The sequence below is a fragment of the Magallana gigas genome, chromosome 4 (genome assembly GCF_963853765.1).
Source record: "Magallana gigas chromosome 4, xbMagGiga1.1, whole genome shotgun sequence".
In the NCBI taxonomy this organism is placed as follows: domain Eukaryota; kingdom Metazoa; phylum Mollusca; class Bivalvia; order Ostreida; family Ostreidae; genus Magallana; species Magallana gigas.
The window spans coordinates 42,966,977-42,981,587 of NC_088856.1; the positions used below are offsets into that span (position 1 = coordinate 42,966,977).

The 14,611-nt window shown below is 31.0% G+C and overlaps 1 long non-coding RNA gene across 1 annotated transcript; it reads left to right on the top strand.

Annotated features, from left to right (window-relative positions):
• Positions 1 to 5,896: 5,896 nt before the first annotated feature.
• LOC105338137 (uncharacterized) lies at positions 5,897 to 9,859 on the top strand. Its single transcript, XR_901756.4, has 4 exons — positions 5,897 to 5,931; positions 9,061 to 9,109; positions 9,270 to 9,345; positions 9,595 to 9,859. It is a non-coding gene; the product is annotated as an uncharacterized lncRNA (long non-coding RNA).
• The last annotated feature ends 4,752 nt before the right edge of the window (positions 9,860 to 14,611 follow it).

Genomic DNA, 14,611 nt, shown 5'->3' on the forward strand with positions numbered 1-14,611 from the left:
TAGCAAAATTTAATGCATCTAGATACATCTAAATACCTTTGTTAAAAACTAGACAGTAGAATTAAATATTTCATACATACATATACGTGTACATTATATAATTAGTCACATATTAAGATTGGAGGAAAATGCCGATTTTAGTGTTTTTACAATCTGCTTTAAAGTGTGGAAAACGGCAAATTTCCTACATATTCGATATGCATACAAAGTTGGGGCATATCTCAAATGTAACGAAAAAGGATAAAGCAAATTTTAGAAAATACCGTATTTCGCAGCAAATTCCACCAGATATGTAGAGGATATCTATATTGTGTGATTTTATATTAATTTTATTTGATTCAACGAGTTGAAATAGTGCATATATTCGCGAAGCTAATCGAGCAAAATATAACAATTTCAACGAGTTGGATCGGCAAAAGTATACATTTTATATCACCGAATTATGGATGTTCTATTGATATCATACGATTTAATTTATATATGAAAGGTTTTGAGACTTTCCTTTAAATAATACAAATTGATTTTTAGGCGGAAGCGCCTATTACAATTGCTTTCATGACCATTGCGTCACAGGTCAAATTGCTTCCCTTCTTTCAGTCGCAACTTCTTGGACTTTTCCGGCAGGCTCGGAAAACACCTCGAATGTATTAACATTACCGGATGTTAGAATTTTATAAAATGGAGTCGTTTCCCATTAAAATAAGTATCGACTAGACAGCCTTATAAGTCGCTTCTGTGTTATAGTTTAGGGTATATCATTTACTTTAATGAATTCTAGCTTAATTACTTCTCAACAGATCGTAAAAAGTGTAGTTTTTTTATCAAGTTTATAAAAAAGGGAGGTTGGCATGGACGCCTAGGTAATACATTCGAGATGTTTTTCCGAGCCTGCCAAAAAGGCCCGAGAAGTTGCGATTGCCCTTCTTTATGGTACCTCCAACGGATGTTACATAAACAAAGGGCATACAACTCGCCAAACGACACCCCTCCTTCCATTGTTCGACTCCCGTAAGTCATGTTAGTTGTTTTGTTTTTAGCAATCTCAAAATTTAACTGGTATAAATCAATACTTTATCCGTTTATGGAATCAACATCAATTTAGTTTAATAAATGCGATGGAAATATCAAATGTTGCCGAATAGTACTGCATTGATCTTAAATGATGTAAAAAGTGAGCGACCAGTTAAACCGGTAGCGGAGCTGCTGTGTATGTAAAAAGTCTCATGTATGCATGCATGAACTATAATTTCAAAATTGTTTTCAAATTAACAGACATTTCATCTATTAAAGATATTAATTTTTAAAAAAGTACAGGTATATCAAAACTGTTATAGTAAAAAAAAATTAAAACCTATTAATTGAACATATATGCAGTTATGTTCATCTATATATTTTTTTAAAAAGTATGTTTAATTATGCATTGCATTATCGTATATAAATTATAATGAAACATAAAGACAGAGAATATGCTTCTTGTACAATCAATATCATCCTCAATTCTTTTGTGAGCATACAAGCCATATAACAAGTACCCGGGTTCCATTTGCCAAGTATCCATTAATTTTAATCCCTGGGAGGAGACAGTGCATATGAGTAAAGTAAAGCAGCGTGCTAAAAGTACAATGCGACAGACCGAACTCTCAAAATCAACTAAACGTTATATATTCCCTTGATCATTTTGCTTGAAAGTCATCAAACTTATTCACATCAATATCGACAGGTGTCACATAGCACCTTAATTTTGCTTGGTAATTTTGATAAGAATCATGCCTCCGCCTATCAGTACTCGCAGTATTTTGATTTTTAACTTTATTGATGATACAACGTTGTGTAATGCGGTTATTGTGACGAGGCGCACAACAATTTAGTACGTCTTTTTTGAGATAAATATAGCTGTTTTAAGGTATTTCACTCCTCATGTTTTGATTTCATTGCGCAGATGATCATTATATTTAAAATGAATATGATTTTATTTTTTAAATCATCACAGATAGATTATTATTTCATAATTACACAACATTCATAAAGAAAATCCATTTGAATTCAAGAAACAAACCAGTTTTTTGGGGAACTTTTTTTTCGTGCGGAAGGTTTTTTAGACGAAAATGACAGAAACAAGCAATTTTATGAATTTTCAATATACTTTTCTTTTTATTATACTTTATTCATTATTCACATTTTTAACATTTGATAGGTTTGTAACATATTTTATATATAGGTTCTGTGTGACATGTACAAAATCAAATCTTGAGAATGTGATAGCCGTTTAGCATAAAATCATGCATATATATAGAACGTCTGAATTTTTTTAGCCAAATTTTCCGAGAATTTTACCTTTGAAGCCCTTTATCTAAAATTTGACATCACTGACCCCCATGTTATATAATGTCAAAATGATACTGAATACATATTTAGGCAAACTGGATTAATCTTATAAAATTCTTGATATTCAAAAAGTTTTTATTTTAAATCAAATTGTAACTATTATAGAAATTGTCTATTTTAAGTGCAAAAAGGTCACAAAAAAATTTATGCAGCTTTGTACAAATTTTTTTCGTAATCCCTCATTCAGTGTGACCATTGTGCATAATTAAAAACAATATTTGAAGAAATAAGTTTGCTTAATCAAAAATACTGACAACAAATCATAATCAGGATGAAATTGCATTTTAGGTGCAAAAAGGTCAAATTAAATGGGCTATAACTCAGAGGGATGGATACTGATCCCCCATTATCTTTGTATTTTTTAAGTTTGTTTTGTCTACAGATTTCAATCATATACTTCTCAAGAAAATCTTGATACAACACCATTGAGGAGTGGGATACCTTAAGGTTGTATAAGAGAAATGTCGATATCAATGTGGATAAAAGTACATTAAATCAAAATACTTTTACCGGGGAAAATTTTTTTAAATTCTACAATATTTGACCAAAAGTTGTATTTAAAATTGTTAGAAAGGTAAGATATACAAAAGGCCCCGCGGTATTGGAACTAATTACTTCCATATTCGTAGTTAAAATTATAACCATTGCGCTATGATAAAAGTTAACAATACCGGGAAAATTCATATTTGATTTATTGTTTATTTCGATCGAAAGTACATAACAATATGAAGGTTTCCCATACCACCTTAATGTAAAGTTGTACTTAAATACTAGTAGACCTAATTTTTTTTTTATCTCTACATACTATTTTTTTTTACTTAGAGATAAATCACGTCAATGGAAATAATGAATTCAAAAAATCAAGTTTGTTGACATGCAGAAAGTTGCACATTCTCGTTAGTTTGAATCGACTCGAATGAGAAACAGTTGTTTATATCTTATTAAACAGTAAATAAAGAAATAGAAACACATTGAAAGCCTTCTGTTTCCATTGCCTCGTCAGGATAAATTCCATGATAGCTAAAGTGATTTGTAGCTTTATTAACAACACACCTACATGTATATGTTTTCCTACAAAATCCGTTTAGAACCAATTTTTGGTAGATGAAATCATTAAACAAATCTTCAAAATATAGGTCACTGAAGCGTTGAAACGAGGTGGTGTGTGTATCAAAATAGTTCTGGGATGAACAACACTAGTCATACATAATGAAAACAGAATTCATATAGTTTGACATCCCTGAAGGTATCAGTTTTAATAACAAATGTCAATAAAGATAGTCTTTCTTTTTTACAATTTGAAAATCTTATTACAACCATTTGCAATCTGTCTATATACATGTAATAATTTGATACACCGAAATAACAATTTACTGGCAGCGATGTCAATTTCCTATTCTTTCTGATTATGATATTGTTATATCTTTGATAAGAATTCCGCATATGATAATATAAGAAGTGTTTATTAAATACATGTACATGCATGATGGCTTTGATGTTACAAAACTGTGCTGAGAAAAGAACCAATAACTTGGTGTTTGATCTAATCTTGGCATTATCAAATAAACAAATATGCATCCTTATTTTAATCGAAAAAAAATCAGCTACTATTAGGTAATTCATTGACTGTGTATTCTGTTTAGCGTTTTTGGTTGGGCGCCTCTTGCACTTCATTAAATATTTCACGAAATGCCAATTATAAACATGTTTATATGAGACTATTCACATTCAAAATTGCACTAATTCAAATTCCTTGTTGCATTTTTAGAAAATACTTCAGGATTTTAAATTTTCCCTGTAAATCAATTATTTGGGAATTGTTGTTTTCCTATAGGATATTAATTTTCTTACCTGTCAGGTGAGACACACTAAAAACAAAAGAGGTTTTATACCCTCTGAACAATGGTGAAAAATGTCACCTTTGCATTGGCATAATTATCCGGCAGAGTGTTCATTTAAACTCCGCGGGTCAATAGGTTGTATAATATGACGTTTATTACACACAAAAACATACTTCTCAAAACTCATCGCACAATATTCACAATAACTAAATCATTCCTTTGAATATGAATGGGGATGGCCATACAGAGTGGCATAAGATTTAGGAAATTTAATTTTTCTTTAGGGGGTCAAATAGTGAGTATGAATCGACGTTTATCTTTCATAATTTAACACGATTGACAAAACTCATCACATAAATTCCTTAATAACCAAACCATTTTCAGATATATGTTATCTGTTATCCATAAGTTGTTAATAATTACAAAAGACAACACTACAATAAAAGTCTACCCTGGTCTACAAAATACATGTAACTACATGTAATATAACTCAACTTATGTATTACGGTGTCTCAGTTCTTGAAAATGTTCATTATAATGATTATAATCCAATTAGAACACAACTTGAATTACTTTAGCTGAATACTACAAAAAAGTATATGCATATTATTCAATCCTATTCTGCTTATCGAAAACACATATGTACACCACTTGAAACCTATTTAACCAAACTGTTGGGTAAAACTAGTACCCAGTAATGCAAATGTAGGTCCTGTTAACGTAACTTCGGGCAAATATAGATTACTTGTAACATGCATGTATATTCATTTTATTCTTTACATGAACTACTTGCACCATTTGTTTTTCGTTAATTAACCATGTTGAGCACAATTTCAGCTCTCAGGTGGATTTGGTATGGGACATCTCCATATTGTGATATACTCCCTATCGTAATAAACCATAATTTGATCAAATATAATTTCCCAAAATAATGTTATCTATCCGCTAAGCGCAATAGGTTAGAGTGTTAACTACGTGTCTGTACATGTTACAATTTCAAGTTTTAATCCTGCTAGCATTTTATAATTTTTACTTAAAGTTTCAAAATTTTTTCAAAACAAATTGTTTTGCCAAATATTGTAAAACTTCAAAACTCTAAAACGGTGAAGTACATGTATTATAATGGGGGGGGGGGGGGGGGGGGTCAGAGTAATGATTGTGTCTAGATCCGATGATGTTGACATACAAAAGCAAAACCAACGCCGGCAACCGCCTGGGGAGGGGGGCATAATTTAATTTTGTTTGTAATAATTATATAGACCATACATTCTATGACATGGAATGTTAAGATTATTGATCAATTCCAATTTCTTCACATGCGAGCAGTTCAACCGCAAATTGTACATAAAGGGCCGCTATTGAACAATTTAAAGGTTATGAAACGGTGATGAAATTTTCACAATTTTATCTAATAGTGACCTATTTTTTGATAACCATAATTCTTTGAAAAATAGTTTCTGTAAAAACCAATAAATGTAACATATTTTAAGCTTCCCTTTTTTGTCTGAAACTTGCAATATGTGACATGAGAGGGTTAATAATGGGAGCCATTACAACTTTATGGTACATTGACCACCATTAAGAGCAGCTGTATGTTTAATTTCTCCATATATTTATATTGATGTTTAAGTTATTTGAAGAATTAAATAATTTGTGAAGAAGGTAAGACTTCATAAGGATGAAATCAATTTTATTTTTTTCTGTGGTATGTAGATTATATTGTAGTGAAATTCTAGATATAAATTATTTAAGTGAAATCTTGTTTGAAATGAAAATTCAAAGACTAGTAGAATTGTGCTGTATTTTTGTGCTTTTCTAACGAAACGACAAAATTTTATTTTTATGTATAAGAAGATAAATATAAGGAAATGTTATTATAGGATTTGTTGACCACAAATGTATTTATATAATGTGTGTGGGATCTAAGGTGGCCTACCTAAGTTTTCTTGTGCATGTTTTTGCGGAATTCAGTTAAACATTTTATTTATACATTTCTAGAAATTGTTTCGGTGCAATTTACGAACATACGCAACAACAAAAAAACTGATTTTGAAATTTTCCTTTAAAAAAAAATTAAATTTTTAAACGATCATTTCATAGTTCTGCAGATGAGCACTGCCGACGTGATTTTGCGTTGTTATTGCATTGTGGTCAAAACAGTTTTATAGGAATATGCTTTAAGAAAAAGTGTTACCCTTAGAAAATTGACACACAGAAGTAAGTTATTATCACGGTTACTCTTCTTTAATCTTTAATGAATCCATTGTACATGTACCAAAATATGTTTGTTATACTCCAAATAGATAGCAGTTTTGTGCATTTTAATTTATTTCGATCTTTAAAACCCAGATGGTTGAATAAATTATTTCTTGCAAACATGTACAAGGTAAAAATGATATAACTAGTCACAAATTAAAATTGGAGGACAATGCCAATTTATAGTATTTTTATAATCTGCGTCAAAGTGCAGAAAATGACAAATCTCCTGTTTACAAAGTGGAAGAATAATTCAAATAAAACAGGCGGATAAGGCAGATTTTAGAAAGTATCGTATTATTTCGCATCAAATTTCATGAGATTTATAATAAAGATGCTATCTATATTGTGTGATTTTATATTTGCTTTATCCAACGAGTAGAAATAATGTATATATTCGCAAGGCTTGCTGAGCGAGTTAGATGAAGCAAGTATAAAATCAACGAATTATGGATATATATTTATGTCATACGATTTTATTTATATTATCAAGCTTTTGAGACTCCTCCTTTAATGACACGAAATAATCTTTTAGCAACGTTGTGTTATGCAGTTATTGTGACCCTACGCAATTTCAGAGATAAATATAGCTGTTAAACTGGTATGGGACACCTGTCGATATTAAAAGGATAGAAGTACATTATAATCCGAATACTTTCACCGCATTAGAGTTTATAAATTTCATAATATTTGACCAAAAATATGTTTTAAATATTGTTGAATAAGTGAGAATTATAAAAGGCCCCACATGATTTGATTGTAGTTAACATTCTAACCAATTGTGTTATGGTGTGAGGTAACTATACATTAATTTATCTAGACTTGATTTTATTGTTTAATATTTGAATGATGTTCATTTATTTGTTATTATGAAGTTCTTCCCAATATCAAGGTGTCCCGTACCACCTTAATTAAAAATTTTTAAAGAAGGAGACCTTGAATTTGTTTTTATCTCAAAATCATTTTTTATAGAGCTTAATCACTCAAATTGACATATTTTAGACTTGAATAGGCTATTTTGTTGGCATGCACATAGTTGCTGATGCCTGTTAAGTTAAAATGACTCGAATGAGGAACAATTGCCTTATAAACCAAAAACAAATTATTCGACATAAAACATATTGATTATTGGTGCTAACTGGTGGTCAATACAAGTTTTTATATGCATTATTTTAAAAAGTTTTTGTGTACAGAAATACAACCAAAGCATTCTGTTTTCATTGTGTCGTCAGTAATTCATCGCGTCGTCAGAATTAAATCTACTTCCTTGATAGTTATTGCGATTCGCAATTTTACTAACTACACACCTATAGGGTTTCCTTAATTTTTGTAATTTAACTCTTATATAAATTCCATTTTTAATCAATTTTCGGTAGTAGTAGAAGTAGTAGTAGTAATAGTGATATGAAATATACAGGAAAATCTCCAAAGCTAGGTATCTGAAGCGTTGAAGCGAGTGATTGTGTCAAAAATATCTGACCGGTAGTATTTGATAAAGGATCATACGTTGATAAAGCAAAGGTTTACACACTGGTAGTTGACACTATACGTGTAAGATTATTCAAGGATAACCTATTTGTGTGATTTTATATTCGCTTTATCAAACAAGTTTAAATTTATTTTGAGATTTGCCGAGCAATTATAACCATTTCAATGAGGAATAGTTGTTAATGTTTTATAAAACAAATACCAGACCTAATGATTCGAAGGTAAAATATTGATTAAGGGTGCTCATTGGTAGTATACTATATCTTATGATACATTATTTCGTCAAGTGCTTGTGAAGGCCATAAAAACACAAACAATAAAAACACAAACAAAGTGTTCCTTCTCTGTCGCGTCGTCAGGATTGATTCCATAATAGCTAATGTGATATGTAATTTTATTTATAACACACACATATTTGTTTTCCTTCATTTTTAAAAATCTAACAAATTCCATTTTTAATCAATTTTTAGTTGTAAAAATAGATATTGGATATATACAGATAAATCTTCAAGAACTAGGTCACTAAGGCGTTGAAGTTGAAGGCTTTGTCAAAAAATGTCTGAGCGTCACCCGTTGATAAAGCAAAGATTTATTACTCAAGTAGCTATAGTATACATCACATGTATTAAATAAACAAATAATAGTCACTAGTTTTCATAAAATTATATTTATTATTGTTATTATTTGATTTTGGCTCATTTCGAACTATCTCGAAGAAACGGAACTTTTTTTTACCACAGTGTGCTGTGATACATATAATTATTAGTGTTGTTTCTTTCAATGAGTGGAGTAAAGTATGGACTAACAATTAACTGACGACAATATCGATTTTGTACTTTTTCTGATGATGAATTTGATTAAGTGCTTTGTAAAAAGATTACTGTAATAGATTTGCAAAAAATATTTCGCATTTTAAAATATAAGAAGTGTTTTTCAAATAACAAAGATGTTCTGTTGTGTGTGTATACATATATATATATATATATATATATATATATATATATATATATATATATATATATATATATATATATATATATATAAAGTTGTATAGCTTAATATCAAATATAACGTTAAACACACTTTATAGGTGGTGTTTTTGTCTTTGGAAACAGTAAAAAGTCAAAATGTTCCAAAAGGTAACTTTATTTAAATATACAATATCAAGACTAAAAAAACGTTTTTTGAATTATATATATACCTTTATTACACAATTTAGATTGCCTTTGATATACTTAACAGACATGATTTTTTAGTACAATGAACACCACACGCTCAACAGTCCCCCTTCTCTTTCAGATTGCTCATCGATGAACTGCTTTGTTGCAGCCTGTGACTATGCCGAGTGTCCAAATTTTCCAGAGGCAACCTGCGTGTTCGTATCCTAATTTCTTTTCCTTCCAATTTCCTTCATTTTGAAGTTTTTAAATCATTCATTATTGGTGAACGTGTATTCCATTATTCAAATTAAAAAAAAGTAAGTTCATACACTGGAACAAAATGGATATAAGTTATATTACAAGACATAATTAGGACTTTATAATTATCAATTATAATACGATGTGGTTAGGATAGCATTTTAAGTAGTTAACTTTTAACGACACGCTTATATTTTTCATTTCAGGGGAATTTGTAACAGCTGCATTGCAACGTGGAAATACAAAGGCCGTGATGTTACAAAGCAGTGCTGAGAAAGGAACAGCATCTTGATGTGTGATCTAATCTTGATAATAAATTGATCACATGGATCAAAACCAATTTTGCTTTAAATAGATCAACGGGACTGTTTATGAAGGCATACAACGGATAACAACATGTAACCCACGTGCACTGTAAACGTATTATATTTGGCTGTGTAGTCTTTGTAGCGTTTTTGACGTTAAGTCTCTTCCGCTAAATCGAGTACATCACTAAATTCCATTTATATAGTAACAAGTTTGTACAGCAATAACCGCATTAAAAACACACAAATTCAAATCCAAGGTTACATGTTGAAGAATCATTTTTCACTCAATATCGTACAATTTAAAATGATGCATGATTTGTTTAAGTCATCCGACGACAAATCCATTCGCGTAGCCTCTGTTGAGAGTTTTTCTTTCGGGGGCTAACATACTAGGAATAAATGTTGTCTTCAACCCCAGTTGTGTTATAATCATAATATTAATATTTTGACATTGCGCAGGACGTCATTTTGGAAATAGATAGATAGATTTTTAATGTAAATTTTCACTAAAATAGACCTTGTAATAATTCTTTACTTCTAAATATATTTTTCTTGGAGCTAAATCCCTTTTTAAAAAATACCGACGACTTAACTAGTCAAGTTGCACATGCTCATTAGTTTAAAATAGCTCCGACGAGGAAATTTGCTAATGTTTGATAAAACAAATACTAATGATTCGAGAATAAAAATATTGATTAAGGGTGCTTACTGGTGGTGAAAAAATTATTACTTTTTAAAGGACTAAAAGAAGAAAAAAAACAAAGCATGTTTGTTTCATCGCTTCGCTAGGATTAGCGCCTTTATCATGTTGATATTTAACAAAATTTGTAGTTTTATGAACTACACACCTATGGTTTTCCATCATTTTTGTAATTTAAATCTTTCACAAAATCCATCACACTTCTATGGCGGGATAATCGGAGATCCATGTTGGTCACAGTATTTATAGTAGATATAAAGGCGTGAAATATACAAGAAACTTTTCTTAAAGCTGACATGAATTCATAAAAGCATTTGGTCGCCATATTAGTTTCGATCGCTCCTCTACTGCCACTGGGGTATATATACCGGTTGAGAAAGTCGGTTGCTTTCCGATAGAGGCATTCACATTGCACGGACTTCTAAATGCATAAACTACACATTGTAGTAAAATGTAGTAATAAAGAATAAAGAAAACAACAATCAATGAAATACAAATATATTTATTCTTTGAAAGGATGTCCAAGGTATCCGTATTATTTTTGCACAGACAGTGCTGCCTTACTTCGCATGCACATCGAATACGTGTGTCGTTCATATAGAGTGCATAAAGTCTGCATCTTCTTGAAAACCCCGCCGACACTACATCCAACACAGTAGATAAATGATAGTAAATCCAAGAAAGCATCAACGTTTCCATCCGTTCCTACAAAAACACTCCGTTTACAAAATCCATGCGATAATTGACATTGCTCGATCTGCCACAGTGTGTGGTTTGCGCATGTGCGATGTTATAACATACACAGGGAAACGGTCTACAATTATCGAGGAATTTTTTAAGTATCTGCGCCTGGATTTCAGTCTGTCTTGTTCGTCGTTTATTGGATATATCTTGCCAGTGAAGTGGTTGTCATATTATTTTTGTTCAAAACGCGTTTTTACAAGTCTTTTCGTCCAAGGTAACGTGTTCGGGTGTATGAAATTCCTGAATGCGTTGAAGCAAGACGAGAGCTCTTGGCCTTATATAGGGGGTGTGTAGCGATGAGCAGAACAATAGAAATCGACAACTACAAATGTAATATGGCGGTAGTCGGAGATAAAAGGGAAATAATGCGTATTTATGAATTCATGTCGGCTTTAACCTAGGTCACCGAAGTGTTGATGCTAGGGCTGTGTCAAAAATAGAGCTGACTGCGATTGAAGACATCACACGTCTGAAAAAGCAATTTTTTTCATACGGTAATATACACCACACGTAACAGATAAATTATCGTATGCATCATCGTTAGGATGATATTGTGACGGTGTATCGCGCTAAGGATTAAAACACTATCACGGGGTTGCGAAAAACTATGTATGGGATCCACGTTGGTCATAGTGTACTGAGCATTATTGTTTAAAATGTCACAAGACTCTTATCTCTAAAAGAAAAAAAGGTTACACTTTAAATCAATCTTTAGGAGAAGCATATTATTGAACTGCTAGCATATTTTTTCATACTTAATCTTAATGCTTTCTTTTGAGATGGTTAAGACAAGCTCGAAATTAAATTGCTTTAATCGCTAATGTGTAAAGACAGCTGTTTGTAGTTAACTAAGAGAAGTTATATTTTTGTTCAGTTTAAGGTTTTCCATATAAAGTACTTTTATGTGCTATCGGAGCCTCACTTAACTTAAACTCAATCTTAAACTCAAATTCAATAACGATTTTTCACATTTCTATGCCGACTCAGGATGATACAATTGTTTTCAAAATAAGCATTTGTAAATAACTTTTTAAAAAATATATATGAAACAATTTACGGTGGGGTTTTTTTTTTACATTCAATAAGTATTTAACCCCCTTCTATAGCAGCAATCGTTTGTAATCACTACATGTACGTGATGACAAAAACGAACATTGCGCGATTTTGTGAAACTACTTCGCTGCCAGCGTTAGTCTCGCTTACCTCAGGCTCCCGCTCTTAAAACTTGACTCGTGCGACAAATCTTCAGAGCGAGAGTCTGGTGTAAGCGAGACTATGTCAGCATAGATATATACGCAATTTACTTTTTTAAAACTGATTTAGAGGCATTGTTTTGCTGTTTTGAATGTCAACTGAATTTTGATACTGTGGTTATCATTAATATTCCACATTGGTACTTGGTGTCTTCTTGACAGTTGAATTGATAACCGTAAATCTAGCTAGGAAGAGAAATCTCACAGATGCGTCTAACTGCACGTGACCAGTGAAATTAATCTTGAAAAGAATTGATAACAGTTAGAAAAGAATTATAATTACTTTTGAATCTTAGTTTAAAATAATATTTTCAAAAAGGACCAAATAAAAGTTACACATTATAATAAATGATGATTTTAGACCTTTAAAAGAAACCAAAAAAAAATTACACATGAAAATTTTTAATGGTCCTGAAGAAAAACTGTCATAAACTAGATTAAACTAGAAGGGTAGATTGAATAAACACAAAAATTTTCGCCGCACTAATAACATGTAACATTATAAAACGAGACTGACAAATCTGTTAAGAAAAGTCGAATGTCTCCAAATTCTGAACAATTTTTTGACGAATTATTCTGTTGGAATATTTGTTCATTGAATTACATTAATAAATTTGCTTTTTTAACCACTGTTGGATAAAAGTAATTTGTGTATATGTGCAATTTAACAATATCTATAACTAATATCAAATACTAGTGATGCAGGGCTTAAAATACCTAATTTAAATATATTATTACATGTATGAAGGATAACGATTAATATTGTAGTTTTGCCGTTAACATTTACAAACACATTATTTATTTCTCGTGTACATGTAACACATTTATATTTTCAATTTCTACTCGCGTTGATCTGTCGACGTCCATTCTCCCATGCAGCACAAAATTTCATAGCTCCTTTATTCGGGCGGTTTTTTTAACCAAAAAAAAAATCTGGAACATATGAAATAAACTCAAAATTTGACTTCTGATCGATACACAATATTATTAGAACTACATGTAAAATTTATGACGTCCCAACAGAATTCCACTACACCAACACCCTAACCCAGATCTCCGAGAAAACACTGTCGATTTCTGGTCAATGAAGCGGCAATTACCACTTTTTTTTTTAAACTTAAAGAAAACATGTTGAATGATACAATAGCCGATTATTTCTAGAAAAATAAGAGTATTGTTAGATCAAATTAGTCACTTTGCTATTTGTGTGTCTTTGCCCTAACTACGTTTTCTCAGTAGGATGCATTTGGTATTAAACTAATTAAAATCCACACACATATTTATCTAAACTTTTTCGTATTTCATGTATATGTATGTACTACGTAAATGGATACATATGGCAATAAACAAAATAATACTAAAAATCACAACTTAGTTAAGCGAGTTTCACAGGTAGTCAATGCTAAAAGGCTGCAGGGAAACATGTTTTATGTATCTACTGGGTTTGCATTCAAATTGAATTCAACATTTTCTATGCTTGGTTTAAATACTTGATATTGTTAACATTTACTGTTGATGTAAAATTGGAGGTTTGAATTGGTATGCACATTTAATTATAAAACACTTTTGGTGTGATTAAAATCAGAAATATTACAGCTAAATTAATTGGTACTTGCTACGTATTTCATGTCCACGTTCACAACCCTTTTAATGGATAGTGTTCATATTTTAAAGAAATATGTACTAGATTATAGGACATTGATAAGAACACTTGTCTTAAAGTGACCGAGGTAGCCTTCCATTTATTGCCTTTTTTGAAAATCTTATACGAAAAAGCAATCTCATTCAAAGAAATACACGCCAGATGTTTTATTGTAATTCTTGCGAAGCTGGCTATATGTCATATATTTGTGTTTAAGAATATTGCCTTGAACGATTGCAGAAACATATAGTATTAAGTGATCTTTTCAAAACGAAGGCAGACATTAATTATAGTATGATAGAAGACTTTTATGCATTTTGATTTGTCAATTTCCATTACTGTACATATTGTTGTTAACCAGTGGGATAGAATATTGACCTAACAACGTAGCCGTGGAAAGAAACGAACAATAAAGTTTTGACCTTCTGTTGCCATTGTCGTCCCCGAAAGCTTGCTTATTCATTCGTAAATACTCAGCTAGACATTACAATATAGAAGAAACGCTTCAATATTCTAGTTTTATGAAAATGACAGGTGTTAAAAGCTGAAAACTGTCGTAAATCTATATCAGTTAAT